General features: G+C 31.8%; 2 long non-coding RNA genes across 2 annotated transcripts; both read left to right on the plus strand.

Annotated features, from left to right (window-relative positions):
* Positions 1-726: 726 nt before the first annotated feature.
* Positions 727-1,341, plus strand: LOC126265535 (uncharacterized). Its single transcript, XR_007548028.1, has 3 exons — positions 727-1,042; positions 1,101-1,202; positions 1,255-1,341. It is a non-coding gene; the product is annotated as an uncharacterized LOC126265535 (long non-coding RNA).
* Positions 1,342-3,981: 2,640 nt separating this feature from the next.
* LOC126265527 (uncharacterized) lies at positions 3,982-6,368 on the plus strand. The gene is made up of 3 exons (XR_007548018.1): positions 3,982-4,457; positions 4,512-4,749; positions 6,018-6,368. It is a non-coding gene; the product is annotated as an uncharacterized LOC126265527 (long non-coding RNA).
* Positions 6,369-17,501: the final 11,133 nt, after the last annotated feature.

Genomic DNA, 17,501 nt, shown 5'->3' on the forward strand with positions numbered 1-17,501 from the left:
GTGTTACATATATCCATATATTTTCAATTTTCATATCTTTAAAAATTTTAATATTCATTTTAAAAAACTGTTATGTACAATTATTTATCTCTACTTTTTAAATTCGAACATTAAAATACAGTATTAAAAATTTGAATATACACACGGGTTGTAAATATATGTGACACAACAAACGTATATACAAATAAAATATATGACTAATATTATCGTATACTCAAGATATATTAAATTAAAAAGTTAACTGATATTTGTTTCTTGTTCTAAAATTATCCATAAAAGTGAACATTTTGGATTATGTTTTTTGTTTTTAACGGAAAACTGGAGCAGTTTAACCTTTTTAAATATGGACAGAAACACATTTCAAAAGTAATTCTTTATTTTATGGATTTTACCGTTAAAGTTTAGTAATATATAAAATTATTTTGAATATTTTTATTATCATGCAAAAACTATGTCAATTAATAAATATTAACACACATGTTTCTTCATAGAATGTAACGTAATTGTAATCAATAAAATTTTAAACTTTAAAAGCAGCATCTCCCTGTGTTAAATTCCCTATATAAACGCCCTTGATGACTGATGACAAATTTTAAAAACTTCGCAATCAATCTATTTCACATTTTGGGTGTGGATTAATAAATGTTTGATCTTTGATATGACATAATTTTGAAGTCGTAATATGCTTTAATAACAAAGATATTAATGGTCAAACTTAGGTTATTTTCTACCAAGTTTGTACAGCAAATTCTAACCTAACCTAACCTAACCTAACCTAACCTAACCTAACCTAACCTAACCTAACCTAACCTAACCTAACCTAACCTAACCTAACCTAATCTAACCTAAGCTAACTTAGGGTAATTAAAATTAACAAAATATATTGTTGAAAAATCTAAGTTGAATATGTATTTTAGCACCGGTTCTCCTCCATCCATTGGAGAGAATTAAAATTAATTAGACATATTGTTGAAATTTGGCGCAGGGTTAAGTTTAAAGCTAAATTTGTATATAATTACAAGACAAGATCTATAACAATAAGGTAATTTATTATATAAAAAAATTGGTAAAATGTCTAATTTGAATAATTCATATTTTAGCCTTTACAATACGATATTTTATTTAAACAAAGCTGTGATTGTTGTGCAAATGACAATATACGCTTCAGATTACTATTATTGGTAATTGTACCCCAATATAAGGTAAAAATGATTAAAAAAAACTATTCAATGTTAAATTTTCTTTATATTTCAGATTATCCACCAAGATGATATTATGTGATCTTAGTCTAATAGTTTTAGATTTATTTTCTTATGACTTATTTAGTTTATTAAATTAAATTACTAATAAGATTGATTAACAATACGTTATTAATTACTATATTAATTGTTGTTGCTTTTTTATGCAATATTCTTACATTAATACAAATGGTCTTTTACTTTCAATCGCACCCAAAAATGTATTACATACATTCTTCATTAATTTGTTCGTTATATATAACTGTACATCTAACAAATAATAAACATTAATGTAGTACAACTGAATTGACTTTATAAAAGTTAACGTTATATTTAACGACTTAAGTGTTTCTTTCACAAATTTTTGGTGAGTGTTGTACTAGAATGGTACAAAAGACACTATATTCATACAAGTAAATTTATATTTTTGAACTTAAACAGTAATTCTAATGAAAATTTAATTTCGCAGTGCAGTGATTTGATCATTGATGAATACAAGAATCGTTGTAAAGGTAAGATTCTACAAATAATTAATAATTTCAATCAGTACCTAATGTATTATATTTGAGTATTAAAATAAACACTATATCTCGTTATTTATTCTGCATTTCTAATTTTATAATTAGATTACATCAATAGAATTATATCAGAGAGGGTTTCAAAAATTCTGTTTTAATTATTAATTGTTTATAATGTTTAATCCCAATTATTATTACAATCTTTAAATTCTAAGGAAAGTAGATATCCATATTCTTATATTTTATACATCCATTCTAATAGATGTTTCAGTCATTTAAATTGTATAACTTACCGCAATTAGTATTCTTATGTTCCATTATTATTTTTTATTTTTTAATTTAATTATTTTTTAGACAAAATACCATCGAAACGGTTTTTATTTTATTGTATATTATATTTTGTTTTGTTACTACAAAAATTTCTCTTTAATAAAAAAAATAATATTTCTTTAACTGATTTTGTGATTACAAATAATAAAATAATTTGAATTTATTTTAACTTTAACTTTAATTTGTAGAACATTTATACAATAATATTAATTTTGAATATTAACTAATACAGTGACAGACTAATATTTGTTAATTTTAGTAGAATTAAGAAAAAACGCTATTATTAAAAATGTGAAATAAATAAAATAAGAGTAACGGTTTCTTTTTCATTCGATTTTATGATATTTGTTACACAAGTAAAAAATATAATTTTTTGATGTATTATTTTGTAATATAAATGCGTATATAATTTTTAAGCCACTTTTGAGGACTGGTTCAAAAATCACTTTTGTACAGACGATAACACCCATCCTTACCCATATTTGAAATCAGATCTATCAAATAAATACTTAATAACTTCGTAAATAATTTGAAAAATAAAATAAATAAATGTAAAATTAATACTGTTTTATCAATAAATTAAATATAAATTCTGAAATTGTTCACTTATTTATCATGTATTCCATTTCTATTATAATAAAAGTAAATTTATAAATTGTTTATTTATTAAAAAAGTCAAATAATTTAATTATATTGTTTGGTTAAAGTTAATCTAAAGGTTTCGTTTAATATTTAATTTAATCTCTTTTGCTTTTCAATGACCTGAACTAAATTGTTGTTATTAATAATATTGAACCAGTCATACTGTAGAATTAATAGAATCTATACCAAATTTATTTTAAAAAGAACTAATGTTTAACATTTACCAGTAATTTTATAATTGAATATTATTTTCCACATTTTAGATATGGAATAAATGTTTATTCTTATTTTATTATCCACACAAAATACATAATATTATATCTGCAATAATGTTCCCATATGCAGTGCCAAAAGAGTTTGATCCATCTGAATCTTGAGAGAGACATCACATATGATAGAGACAGTAAGTCTCCCACTGAGGGGCTGACTTTTGCTGTCTCTGTCGAGCATGATATCTCTCTCTAGATTCAGACGGGTCAAACGCTGTATATATTGCTAATTTTTAACATTTAGTTATTCTGTAACTACATATTTATTTTTAAACGTTAGATTAAATATATTATGTATGTTAAAATGCACATGCACATGTACTACATTTGTTTTAAATAATAACAATTTGTACTGCGGACAATATTGATATTAACAAGACGCTTAGTTAACATAATTGTGTTTGAAATCAAAATCATAATATTTCTCTCAGAATTTTTTTATTGTATATGAGATTATGTTAATAATTATATATTTATATAATTAATTTAACCATAAATAAATATTATTATCATTGTTTATTTTTAAAATGTTATATTATTATCTCGTTAAATTCGAAACTCGAGGGACTCTTAAAATATTACCAATTATCGAGTGTTTGAAATATCAAATGGTTCGACATTTTTGAGGGAAAAGATATAAAACTTCGAATTATTGAGAGTTGATAATCAATTATTACTTATTAAGATGTACATATATACATGTACATATTCATAATGTGAATTAATTAATCTTTCTTCAAAGCACATTGCTGCTGCTCAGACTTCTCAATAACTTTTTTTATGAGAAAAAGTGCCTGAAATGCACAAATCACTTTCGTTTTGTAGACAGAAGCTTTGTAAGGTGTCCTGCTTCCTTAAATGACACCTCTGCCAAAGGTTCTGATGTATTGTCCTCATCTTCATCGTTGCTTTTTTCATTTGTATCTGTCGCAGATAAAATTTCGCCATGGGTTAGTGAACCTGAGACAGCAACATCTTCATCCACTGGACCAAATCAGAAAATGTTGAGGCTTTCGTGACAATTGTTTCCCTATCTATAGCTGTTCGGGTTTATTGGTCATCAAAGTCACACGAATCAAATCAGACCTCTGAAACAACAACAAACGTCGACCAATAAACCCGAACAACTCTAAAAATGGAAACAATGGTCACGAATGCCTCAACCTTAACATTATAAGAATTGTTAGGGATCATCCTGTGTAGCTATATTTTAGAAAGTTACCACTTGTTATAGTGAAGCTTCTGAGTTGAGGAAAATCAAATGTAGTGAAACGAAATTTATTAATCGTTTATAACTTCCTGTATATTATACTGTAACTATCTTTTGATGTACCCCACGGTATATATAGCTTGAGTCAATCGTCATAGGAGCAACCACGTGGAGGAGTCGAGGAATTTGGTTAATTAATCAGTTTTTTCCTTCGTCATCTCCTGGGACTGCTATATTTGGCCTGGACATAGTGAGTGTTCCCGTTTGTGTATTTTTCGTTTGTATTTTAATTTATATATTGCAGTTTGAAAGAAAACAAAAAAATCAAGGACTACGTATTAGTGCATAAGACTTTAGTGACTAAGAGTCGTGTTTCTATGGAACCCATCCCATCTGAAAAACTCATGGTGCCCTAAATTAAAAATACGGAGGGAATGGCAATAACATACGTATCAAGCTGAAGGTTTTAAAAAAGAATTTATAGAAGCGATGCCTTAATGCTGTTTTTGCAATTTATGCAAACTGCAAAGTAAATTATTGAAGTTAGTATCCATTTTTTTATTTGATCATGATGAGAAAATGCTTCGTATGATCTTTAAAATACATTTTATGTTTAAAAATCATTGATTTACAAAGTTCTTTAAATTTTCATGTGAAAAAGAATAGGGACAATTTTAGAATTGCCAAAAATGTATATGTTTGAATGTATTTTTTTAATGTATTTAGTACTTAGTCTTTTACAAAATCATAAAAATACGCAAGCCAATAAGAACATTGTACCCCCAGGCAACAGTTTTTTGGGCCTAAAGATCCCACTTGAAAATTTAACTTGTAATTTCGAATAAATTTAGACAAATTATAACCCAGGGGCATTTTCAACTTATTTCATACAAGTGTCCCTATTATTTTTCACATGACTGTATATGTAAATACAAATTAATTAAGATAGAAATGTTATATATGTTTTTAATATTAATTACTTTTAGAAGAAAAGTTGAAAAACTAACTAATCAGTACAAATGACAACTGTTTATATGGTTAAATTAACTCTTTCTCTAATGTTTTAAATAACCTATTCTAAATTATCTCCAAAAATATTTTGAAAATATTGAAAACATGTTTTTATTCACATACAACAATGGTAACGAATTTCTTGATTTTTAGTAAATAAGTGTTTCAACTTAATATTAATATAACCACAATTTTATTAATAACTATTTTTGACTATTAATGAAATTTAAAACCACTATTAAATATAATTATAATTTGAAGCTTATTTGGTTAACGTTTTCTATTTATAATGAAGTAAATGTAGGTTTCAAATAGACAATTCCTATTGAAATATTTATGAAAATACAATCAAATTTTATACTGATCTACTCACTTATGGTTATTTGAAAAAAAATATTTATTAAAGAGAAATACATATTTTTGAAATAAAAAAGACCAACTGCATTTTCCTTTATTAATTTCAATATATTCAACATTATTTTGAATATTGAACATTGAATTCTGAATAAAAATATTTATATTTATACATTAAAAAGAAAAATTTAAAATACTTTTCAAGCATGTTTAAACAAACAATTGAAAGACATTTCTTAGATAAAATTTAAGAAATTTTAGATACAGTAGTAGACTATATGGAACTTATTCTGAATTTCTTATCGATTAAGGTTTGCAATAATCTCAGCTATGTACCATTATACAAATATTTTTTCTTAAGTTATTTTATTTATAATTGTAACAAAAATAGATTTATAACTATCAAGAACATTTCATGTACGTATTTATAATTTTTATATTTTAGGTACTATAACAAGCTCCTCCGAAATTTAATGGACCATTGCCACAAGAAGATTAAGGTGTGAAGTCTTTTTATACATTATATTAATTGAAGAGATACTGAGAACAGTCAGTGGCCGGAAGAATATATTAATATCTGTGTATCAGATATTGAAAATGTCGCACCACAACTGATATTTAAAATAATAAGTCATGTGTGTTACTTAAAATAAGTAATACAATAAGCATATAATTATTATTTCTGTTAAATTTCTATTAAAATTTATATATTATTGGGTATATTATAGGTATATAATTTGTTGTTGTCAAAAATAAGGTTTATAACCTACTGCTCCACAAACATTAGGGTTATTAATGTGACAATTATTGAATGTATCCACCAAAAACGAGATGATTTGTTCGCTGAGATGTGTCTATTATTACCAGCCCTTCATTTTTCCCTAAACTGAAAATAACTCATTCATAATTTAAAAATTACAACAATTTTCTTGTTCAACTTCTGTCTCATTTCGTGTTTGTCCCCAACAATACAAATCTTAACTAGCATTAGCTGAAGTTGAAGATATTCTTTATAATGTGGGACTTCTTTTATTCCCTCCACCGTCATTTTATATATTTAACGTCCTATCTTTTGATATGGTTAGACAGACGTGATGCCGTAGTTTACTTTTGTCACTATAAATTGGACATCTACAGAAAATATTCTAAATTGTTAATTTAATTAATGTTATTTTGAATTTTTACTAAATAAATATTTTTTAAAATGATTTAAATTAAAATTTAAGCTAATGTAATACATGTTAAAAGTATTTAAAATATTACATACAAGAAATAAAAATTAACTATTTTAAATTTCGCTCTTAATTTATTTATGTAGATTAAAATTAAAACAAAATAACAATAGTTATTAACAATATAGCATACATTTCGTTGTAATAACCGACGAAAACAGAATTCGAATCCATGAAATTAAAAATACCACTTTGGTTTGATCACAAAGATCCTCACTCTTGTTTTTCATTTATTATTTGTTTCAACACTATTTATTATTGTATCCTATAACTCCATGATTTGTATTTTGTTTCTATAAATGGCATTCTTTAAATATCCAAACAAAAAGTAGTCGAAAGGAGTTACATTAGGGAAGCTTGGTAGACAATTTCCTCCACCAATTACTCATCAGAGTATTCTTCGAGAAAACGTTCCGTTGTTTACTATTATTTAATTTTTTATAAATAAACAAATAAATTAATTACCAATATTGTAAATGAAAATAAAAAATTATGAGATTAAGATATAATCACAAATGTTAACAAATGTTATATTATATTTAATTCGAATTCGTCAGCAACGATGATAAAACTTCAGGTTGGAAACAATTGTAGTTTTCTTTAATTTTCCCAGTTTCCCAAAACTTCAGAGTATAAACGTTGGGATGGGGAACTTTTTTGTCGTCGTTTTTCGCATGTTTTAACATGTTAAAAAGTAATTATTATACGTAAACGGACAGAAAATACCGTAATGAAAGTTTCGAATAAAATCTACTGAAACTACTGAAACTTAAGGTTTTATAACTTCAGAATTAAGTGGAGTGTGAAAAAGGTGGTACCGAAGTACTCAAATCTCCCGAACAGTGATTTTGTTCCAACCAATAGGGTTGTTTGTTAAAAACATACTTTTCAGTCCGAACAACATTGTTGCCAAATTGATCGACATGTTTCCCTGTTACGTAACACTACTGAATTTACTAATATTGAAAAACATAAATAAAAAGAACAAATTTACAATTCTCAAATATTTTAAGTAGGGGTAATTTATTAAGTCTTTTAATTAATTAATTTAATTTAATTTAAGAATATTTTATTTAATAGTTCTACATAAGACATATAAAAATCCGTCCATTTAATCTTCGAACCCACGGTGCGACAACATTTAATGAGGGTTCGAAAGGAAATCCGTTATGTAAAAAAAACAAGTAAGTTGTATGATTTTATGACTTTTTTATAATTAAATATGCAAGATTGATTTTAGGAAAACCCTTTAAAATCTGAAAAATTCGTGACAATCCAAACAAAGTGGTGGTTTAAAATTCCCCTAACTAAGCCATCAAACAACGGTTTTTTTAGATGTTTAAATATGTTCGAATAACCACTTGATTGTCTAATAAGATAGACCTGAACTTTTTTAATGCGAAAATTATACAACTGTATTTAGAAATAATTTAGTATAATTTCATTATAAACTTGTTTTTTTTCAGATCCCCAAAACCATTTAATATTTTTACATAATAATTTATTGTGGGTATTAAAAAATCACTATAATTCTTAATGAATCTTCTGTAAAAACCACACAGACCTAGAAAACCTCTTAACTGTTTAATCGTTTTCAGCACCAGAAACTTTTGTAGGGCTTCAATATTTTCAACATCTATTTTATTACCATTGGAATTTATCTGGTAAGCCTTCTCGGTATTTCCACATCTGGTAAGCCTCCTCGGTTATAGAAAGCTAAACCAAAACAAAAACATTTGTTGTGTGGAAATTCCCACAGTACCACCCTGCCAGTGATTTACCTATCACGAAAATCCGACCTGCAGACGGTCAGGAAATCGTACGCGTCTACCACTTCTTGTTGTCTTCGAAGCTCCTGCCGTTCTGGTTTCGGCTGTCTGAGATAGTTGACCTCCCTGAGCGTGGACGTCGCTGCTTGTTGATCCTGCATCCCTGTCTGATTGAAGGAAACACAAGTTATTCATCACTTCCATCACTTACGCTGATTTCAGTCGATCTAGAGACACTGTGATGTTGTTGCCTTTCACACAGACTACAAACGTCTTATCTCCTCTCTCTATTACTTCGTAGGGGCCGTCATAAGGGTGCTGGAGTGGATACCTAACGTTGTCTCGTCGAACAAACACATAACCTGCGGTGGCTAGATCCTTGAACACAAAAGTTTTTCTATTTTCATGTCTAGAATCTTCGCATGGATTCAGGCTTCTTATATCCCTGCGCATTTTATGGATATATTCTGACGCAAAAGAGTTATTTGCATGCGTCACTTTTCCAATGAATTCTCCGGGAAGCCGCAGACGTTCTCCGTACACCATTTCTTCTCAAATCTTCCTTCCATGCGGATCGTATTCCGAGTAACACCGATTGCTGCTTTCAGCTGTCTATGGAAACGTTCGACTAAACCATTCGCTTGAGGATGATACGCTGTTGTTTTTAGATGCGTCGTACCCAATAAATAGTTGAGGTGTTTAAACAGGTATGATTCAAACTGTCTACCTTGGTCGGTCATAATCCTTATTGGCGTGCCAATCTAATATTCGTAGAGGGCACGTGCCACGGTCTGAACTTCCTGGTCGCGCATGGGAACAGCTTCTGGCCATCTTGTAAAACGGTCTACCATCGTCAAGCAATACCTTCTGACATAGGCATGACGATGGTATCTATATGAATGTTCTCGAACTTCGTGGATGGAGGCAAGAAATTTCCTACAGAGATCCGAGATCTTCCTGGGGATGGATTGGACTTGCAGTGAGATCCGTTAGCTTCCCATTACTACTGGAGCGGTACTGTGCTCCAGGACCACGGCAAGGTGGATCTATCCTAGGGTGCCATATGCCGCAAATGCTTTACAGCTAGGTATATGCTCAATAATTCTCGATCGTACGCTCCATATTTGCTCTCCGCCGGATTTAGTTTTTTTGAAAAATATTCCAGCGGTTGCCACTCTCCTTGGACATATTGCTGTAAGACTGCTCCGACAGCGTAGTCGGAAGCGTCTGTAAAAATAGTCAACGGTGCATTTGAGTCCGGATGAGCTAGAAGCACTGCCTCCACCAATCCTCTTTAGCTTGCTTCGAATGCGTCTATGGACTCGTTTGGCCAAGTAACGGGCGTTTTACCTTTCCCGTTACCTTGGAGTAGACTATTTAATTTTGCTTGCGCCTGTGCTGCCTTAGGTATGAACCTCCTATAAAAGTTCAGCATGCCTAGGAATTGTCGGAATTGTTTACACATCTCCGGTCTTGGGTAACAACGTATGGCTTCTTCTACTTTCTCTAGGAGGGTTTGGGTTCCAGCAGCTGACACAAGATTTCCAAGAAATTTACCTGCTCTTTTCCAAACACACATTTAGCTGGGTTAATAACGACCCCATACCTTTGCAATCTTTGAAACAATATCTCCAGATGTTGCATGTGTTCTACCAAATACCTTAAGGCGATCAATATATCATCGATATAGGCGTAGCAAAAGTCTAACCCTTGGAGTACTTCGTCGATGAACCCCTGGAAAGTCTGTGCTGCATTCCATAACCCAAATGTCATCACCGTAAACTCGAATAGGCCGAAAGGAGTACATGTCGCCGTCTTCAGTATGTCTTCTTCCGCTACCGGTATTTGGTTGAAGGCTCTGACGAGGTCCACTGTTGAAAAAATAGTTCTTCCATGTAATGACTGGGCAAAATCCTTTATAGATTTAACAGGATATTGATGCGGAGTTCGTGTGTTCAACGCACGATAATCACCATATGGTCTCCATCCATCAGAGTTCTTGGGGACCATATGTAATGGGGATACCCATGGGCTTTCGGACGGGCGCGCAATACCTAGTTCCACCATCATCTCGAATTCCTTCTTGGCTTCCTTCCTGGAGCGAGTCGCCTTGGTTTCTGTGCGACGGGTGGTCTCGGCGTTGTCACGATGTGATGCCTCGTCGCGTGATTACGTATCTTGATGGCTCCATCTGGGCGTGTTACCTCAGGATACCGATGAAGGAGATCATGATATGGCGACGATCCAGTGACAGTTTTAACACTTGGATGCGAGCACTCAGTGACGACTCCACGAGACGTCAAGTGGGTGGTTTGATCCAGTAGATGCCCGTTTCTAATATCTATCAAGAGTCCATAAAGGCCTAAGAAATCCGCACCAATGATAGGTTATGGAACGTCGGCCACTACGAAGGTCCAAGTAAACCTTCGAAGTCCCAGATCTAGCGAAAGCGTCACGGTGACGTACATAGTTATCCTGTTTTTTCACGACCGTCACATGACATAGAATTTCTAAATCCACAGTGGCTCGATGACTGACAGAAACAGGATACGTTTTTCTTAGGAAAGGAGTTTGATCATATAACTTGATTTCATGTACATACTTATCAGTTTTACCTGGAGAGTCGTTGAATAAAAATTTATAATCCTAAAGGAGTTGAATATAATTATCCTTTTTGCTCGGTAGAAAGATGATTTAAAGTATTGATTTGTTCAGAAATAAATTTAACAGAGGATAAATCTTTAAACAAAAAGCTTACAGATACAACAGCTGTTTCAGGAACGTCTTCACATAAGGACGGTTGAATAACTTGAAAAGGATAATGAATAACATTAGATTCTTTTGGAAATTAATACAACCTTTATTTTCATAGAACCACTCAATCCCTAAAATTACCGGCCTAATTAAATTTTTGACTAAGAAAGTTTGAGCAAACAATTTTTTTTCTTCCACGACATTTGTTTTGACCATCAAGTATTAGAACCCAATCTGCAGCCGAACCTTTTAAACACTTTTTAACTTGAAGCAATCTCTGTTCCACATCTACGTTATTTACTTTACAGAAATTCTCGAACGATTTAATAAACTGCAAGGGCAACTCGTTTTTACTAGTATCAGAAAACATTGGTTTCTGAATATCTCAAAAATTGTGAAGAAGAAAGTGGACGATTAGCCAAAGCCATAACGATACTTCGACAGTCCGTTTCGAAAAAAGAAATCTGACCCCCCTTTGTATTTTTATTCATAACACATGTAACATGAAGCTCAACTGGTTCAATGGAAGTAGAACGAAAAAAATCTACAGATCGACATACTCTCCCCTCTGGCAACTGAGACACTTCTGATTGACGATCCTCTGATTTCTTTGGTGGATTCAACTGCTCTAGTAACTTAGCCATCAACACGTTTGACTCTGAACCACCTCCCTAAGCTGTGACACCTCCGTTCGCAAAGTTTGGATCTCATCTTGGTTTCCAGGATTCTCACGAATGTCCAAGAAACCATGATTGGTCTCTGTCACTGCATAACCATCACGTTGAGAATCAGTCATACTAACTAGAACATGTAATAACAAAAAGGGAAAGCAGGGACAATCCTTAATTACTTAATATACATATTAATTATTTGTAGAAAACCTCAACTATACAGTTCTTTTACACAACAATCTGTGCCCCTGACAAAAATCAACTAATCTAGAAAAAGAATCGTTAATCCTGGTCACGGCACCAATCTGTAATGGGACCAACAAGGGTACCCTTATAATTTACTGTATCTAATAATGATGAATCATAACTTGTTTCATGAAGGCAATTTTCTCTTTGAACTGTTCTGAAAAGATTGCCAATCTAAAGCGAAAGTCTGGCTTTATCACCACAAATTCTTCTATGTCCTCACAAACAAAGCTCTTACTCTCTCTTATACTTTTATCATCCACTTTGTATAGAATATCTTTTATTGACAATTTAACACTATGTATGTCTCCGAGGAAGTCAGATTTGAAGGTCGGTTTCAACGTTGTATCAAGTCATATCACGTTATTCATTTTACCTTTGCCCTCTTTAATTATTAACACTAAATTAAGTCCAATTACGGAATGCGGTGGTAATTAGCAAAATATTTTGTTGACCTAGAGTCTCCCACTTTGACCCTAAATGAGCGGCTCCTCAAGTACGATGCCACGAGTCCGACCATGCCAGAGCAAAACCCAGCCTTCGTCATCTTCCAAAGCAGGCCGTCATGCCAAACCCTGTCAAATACGCTGGCCAGGTCCAGGAACATCGCCCCCGTGCTTCTTCCCTCATTCCTTCCCTTCAGTATGTGCTCCACCACTTTGGATTAGGAGGTATTAAGGGACTGGCATCTTTGTCAGTCCCACGTCTTCTGGTTCAGCATAACCCGTATATGCAAATATACGTTCCTTTCCCCCATGTATGATTTATCATACATGGTAAACACTATGGCCATGATCTTCGGATCGGTGCCCGGAGAGGGGTTTTTAAACTTTCCCCTCTTTGTCCCCCAAACAAAAAAAAGTCAGTTAGATGCGGGTATACTTGGTTTAACATGTCCAGTAGGTATTCGGTGCTATTTGTATATTGTTTAGAACAGCTTAGGGGGTCCGTTGAACCTTTAACATTTTCAAGAAAATCTAGGATTTGCTTGTAATTTAAAATTAATTTTCCTTTATCTATAAAGGTTCTCGCAGGTTCAAGCATTTTCTCCAGTTCGCTCTCTTTCTTTGGCTTTTTATTTATTGTTTGGGGTTTAATAAATGGGATTTGAGAATATTGATTGTTGTGAGGTGATCCTTGAATAGGAGGTATAAGTATTGAGACAATTGATCTTTTTGATTTTGGTGCTTCTCTGGACATGTCTATATTGGGTGAATTAGTGGCAGCTATTGGGGCTTCTTCAGCTTTGCTATCTTTGGAGTTATTTAGGGAGGTTATTGATTTAATGTTCTTCTTCCTTATAGAGTAGTATTGTTGACGATAATTGTTTGTATTTCATTTATGAATAGATTTACGGTTGCCTTGTTAGCAAGATACATACATTTTCTGCCGTTTGACATGCGAGATGCGAATATGATATTTTTTGGTTGGATTTTGGAACCCAGTGCAACCACATAATCTTCTAGTTTAAAATTTTCCTGTACGTTGAATACGATTGCCTGATGTTGGGATGGATGGTTTGATTTATTTTGTTGTGCAACGGTTGAATAGGATGTTGTGGTAGGTGGATTGTATGTGGTGTTCATTTTGTTAATTTTGAATATTTTAAGTATGGGACTGGTGTAGGATCTTCTCTTTCCAGTCTTGTTTTCGTGATTTTTTCGGTTATCTTTGCCAGAGTGGGGAGCAGTGACATTGGTTCATAATTTGCCCTAAAGACAGGATCCTTTCCGGATTTGTGGATCATCTAGATCTCCGGGTAGTGTCTCATCCGAAACACATCATTAATGAGAGTCACCAATCTCCTTATCGTGCTGCCTGGTAATTTTTTGTGGGCTACGTTAGATATATTGTCTGCACCGGGGGCTGCCTTGTTCCAGCTCCCCGGGCGCGAAGATGTCCTCCAGGGGCCTGTAACACAAGCCCTAGAAGTCCTACAATTGTAAGAATATATTTTATATTTGTAGCTTTTTCGTAACACAACTCTACTTGTAACTACCCGTGAGGCATCAATAATTACGGAAGAATTTTTACATATGTGTACTTAATCTGTAATACAAAATCAAGACAACCCTGGTTAAATATTCAATACTGCGACTGTTTCCGTACTGTAAACACATATCTGTCTTTAATATGTGGTCAAGTGATTCCGAAAGTGACTATGAAGATCTGTCTAGAGTATATTGGCTTAATATAGGGAATGACTTCACTTTTCTTACTGATATTGAATTCAACGAACGGTTTTGCCAGAGCCGCTACCAATTTGAAAATCTTCTTCAGGATATTGCATCAATGCTACAAAATAGAACAGTGTGATTGTATGGAAGACATTAATTGCTCTGCACTCTGCCCCAGTGGGCGTGCAACACAAATCATACAATTGTAACAAGTCTACTATGTTACAAGTAATGTGCCTTTAGCTACACGTTCTATTTAATTCGGTATCACAAAGCAAATCGCTAAAATTGTAGAAACTAAATAATTTTGTACACATGTACTATGTAATGCTGACGATTCTGTTAATTTGTTTTAATTTGCAATCTATAAAAAGACAAACCAAAATAATTATTTTAAAAATTAACTTATTATTTTTTTAATAAAAATGTATCCTTATAAAAAATAAAATAAATAAAAACAATCTAAGAACAATTAAATAAGATGTTCTTGTATGCTAATGCCACGTTTACACTCAGTCCAAGTTGGCAGGAAAGTGAGCAGGAAAGTGAGTAGATGTAATATCTCGCAAACTGGAAATATGGTAACTGGAATTTCCAGTAAGGTTTTACGACACAATAAGAATTTTTTCTTTCAACTTTCCTTTTTTATGCAAAATAAGCTTATTTACAAAAAACATACCTGCGCCTTTAATACCTGCGGAGATAGAACAAAGAGATCCCCACCAATCAGTGGGCCGGCCCACAATCTTCGAGTAGCATTTTAATAGTTTATGTATAACCTATTATTCATATTAACTGGCGATTTGTTTTGAACGTAAAATGAAATTTTTACAAAAGATTAGAGAAAATAAGGATATTCTCTTCGGAGCATTCTCAGACAAATTAAAATAATAGGATAAAGTGCAAAAATGGAAGGAAATCGAGACGATGGCCCAAAGTATTTGTTTACTTCCTGCGGATAAAGATTGGACCTACGTAAGGGATACGATATGGCAGTATTTGAAAAAACTGCCATGGTGAGTACTACTGTAATTTGCATTTGTTGTTATTGACTTGTTTCTAGGTTAAAATTGATAATGCGAAGAAGACTGGGACTAGTGGAATGGGCATGTTAACCGAAGTTGATAATATGGTTTCTGTGTCAAAATGTATATATATATATATATATATATATATATATATATATATATATATACTAGCTGACCCGACAGATTTCGTTCTGTCAAAAAAATTTGTAATCTGGCAGTGTTTTGTTCCTACCTTTTTTATATTCTTTGCAAAAAATTATCCTGAACAGAACCGTCACCCTGGTAATAATTCGGTGTGAATTAAAAATAATTAAATAAAACACTATAAGCATTTAAAAGTAAGTAATTTTAATCATGTAAATCATAATTATTAACAAAAAAAAAATTAGTTCTATTTTCATTGTAGTGCTTTGTGATAAACGATGTTTTTTGTTTGATTACCTGGCGCATAGACAAACAAATCTGATGGTTTTCCAATACGGGAATAGGCAACATACAATTGACCATGTGAGAAACATGGGTTTTCCAAATTAATACCACAAACACTTAATGATTGCCCCTGGGACTTGTTTATGGTCATAGCAAAAGCAAGCCGCACTGGAAACTGTAGTCGTTTAAACTCAAATGGCACATCAGTCGGAATCATTGGGATGCGCGGTATGAGAACATCTTCTCCTTTTTACTTTCCTTTCAATATAGTTGCTTCTATCACGTTGTTTAGTAGTTTTTTTATCGCTAACCGTGTGCCGTTGCAAAGGCGCGGTTGGTTGATATTTCCCGACAATTATTCGATTTTTTCTCGCCGTAAGAACCATCCTTGGACTTCAACGAACATTTTAAAAAAAGAATTGGCCAAATTGGTCCAGGCGTTGTTGAGTTATGCGCTTACCCACACATTTTGCAATTCATTTTTATATTATAGCTGACCCGACAGATTTCGTCCTGTCAAAAAAATTTGTAATCTGGCAGCGTTTTGTTCCTACCTTTTTTATATTCTTTGCAAAAAATTATCCTGAACAGAACCGTCACCCTGGTAATAACTACTTAAATTGCCTCGTCTTATAGGAGGCATTATTAAAATACTGTGTTACATGCAATAACAAAAGCACATTCGGTAGAGTATAACAGAAAATTTGACATTGACATTTGTATGTCAAAAAGAAAAGGGCTGTTTTTAGGGTTTTCCCGGCAATTATTCGATTTTTTCTCGCCGTAATAACCATCCTTGGACTTCAACGAACATTTTAAAAAAAGAATTGGCCAAATTGGTCCAGGCGTTGTTGAGTTATGCGCTTACCCACACATTTTGCGATTCATTTTTATATTATAGATATATAATATATATAATATATATTATATTATGTTTCAATACATTTATTTATTATTATAATTTTAAAAATAAATGGATATTTAAGCCACCTTCCGATTCTAAATTAAATTTAGTTTGGCGTTCAATTTGTCAATTTGTAATATTAATCCTTCTATCAAAACATGTTACGCCTGTGAAGACTATTTCTCTCCATCAGATTTCACTACAAGAAAAATTTTCGCCTTAAACCTAAAACAGTTTCTTTGCCACCATTACTTTTTCATTCTCATATTCCTTCCACTTCCAGGGAACTTAATTTTAATGTTTTTGAAAATTCATTGTCTAATTTGAATTCTAGTTAATCTATTTCTTCCACTTCCAGAGATCTTAATTTTAATGTTTTTGAAAGTGTATTGTCTAATTTGACTTCTAATTCGAATTAATTATTTTTATGTTGTTTGTTATTGTTGTTGGAGAAATTTATTGTGTTGTATTTGTATTTATTTATTTATTTTTGTTATATATAATATGTAGTATACAGAAGACTTATGTATTTTTTATAATGTACAATAAATAATTTGTAATAAAAATGTTTTAATTCCATAGCTTGTTTTATTTTTCATAATTCACCCTATAATATACCAATTAATTTAAATTTGAAACTATTCCCGCCAATTTTGTCAAATGTCAAATACAGAAAACTATAAAGGCGACATCTTTTGAATAATTTGAATACTACAAAT

This window comes from Aethina tumida, chromosome 5 (assembly GCF_024364675.1).
Source record: "Aethina tumida isolate Nest 87 chromosome 5, icAetTumi1.1, whole genome shotgun sequence".
NCBI lineage: Eukaryota > Metazoa > Arthropoda > Insecta > Coleoptera > Nitidulidae > Aethina > Aethina tumida.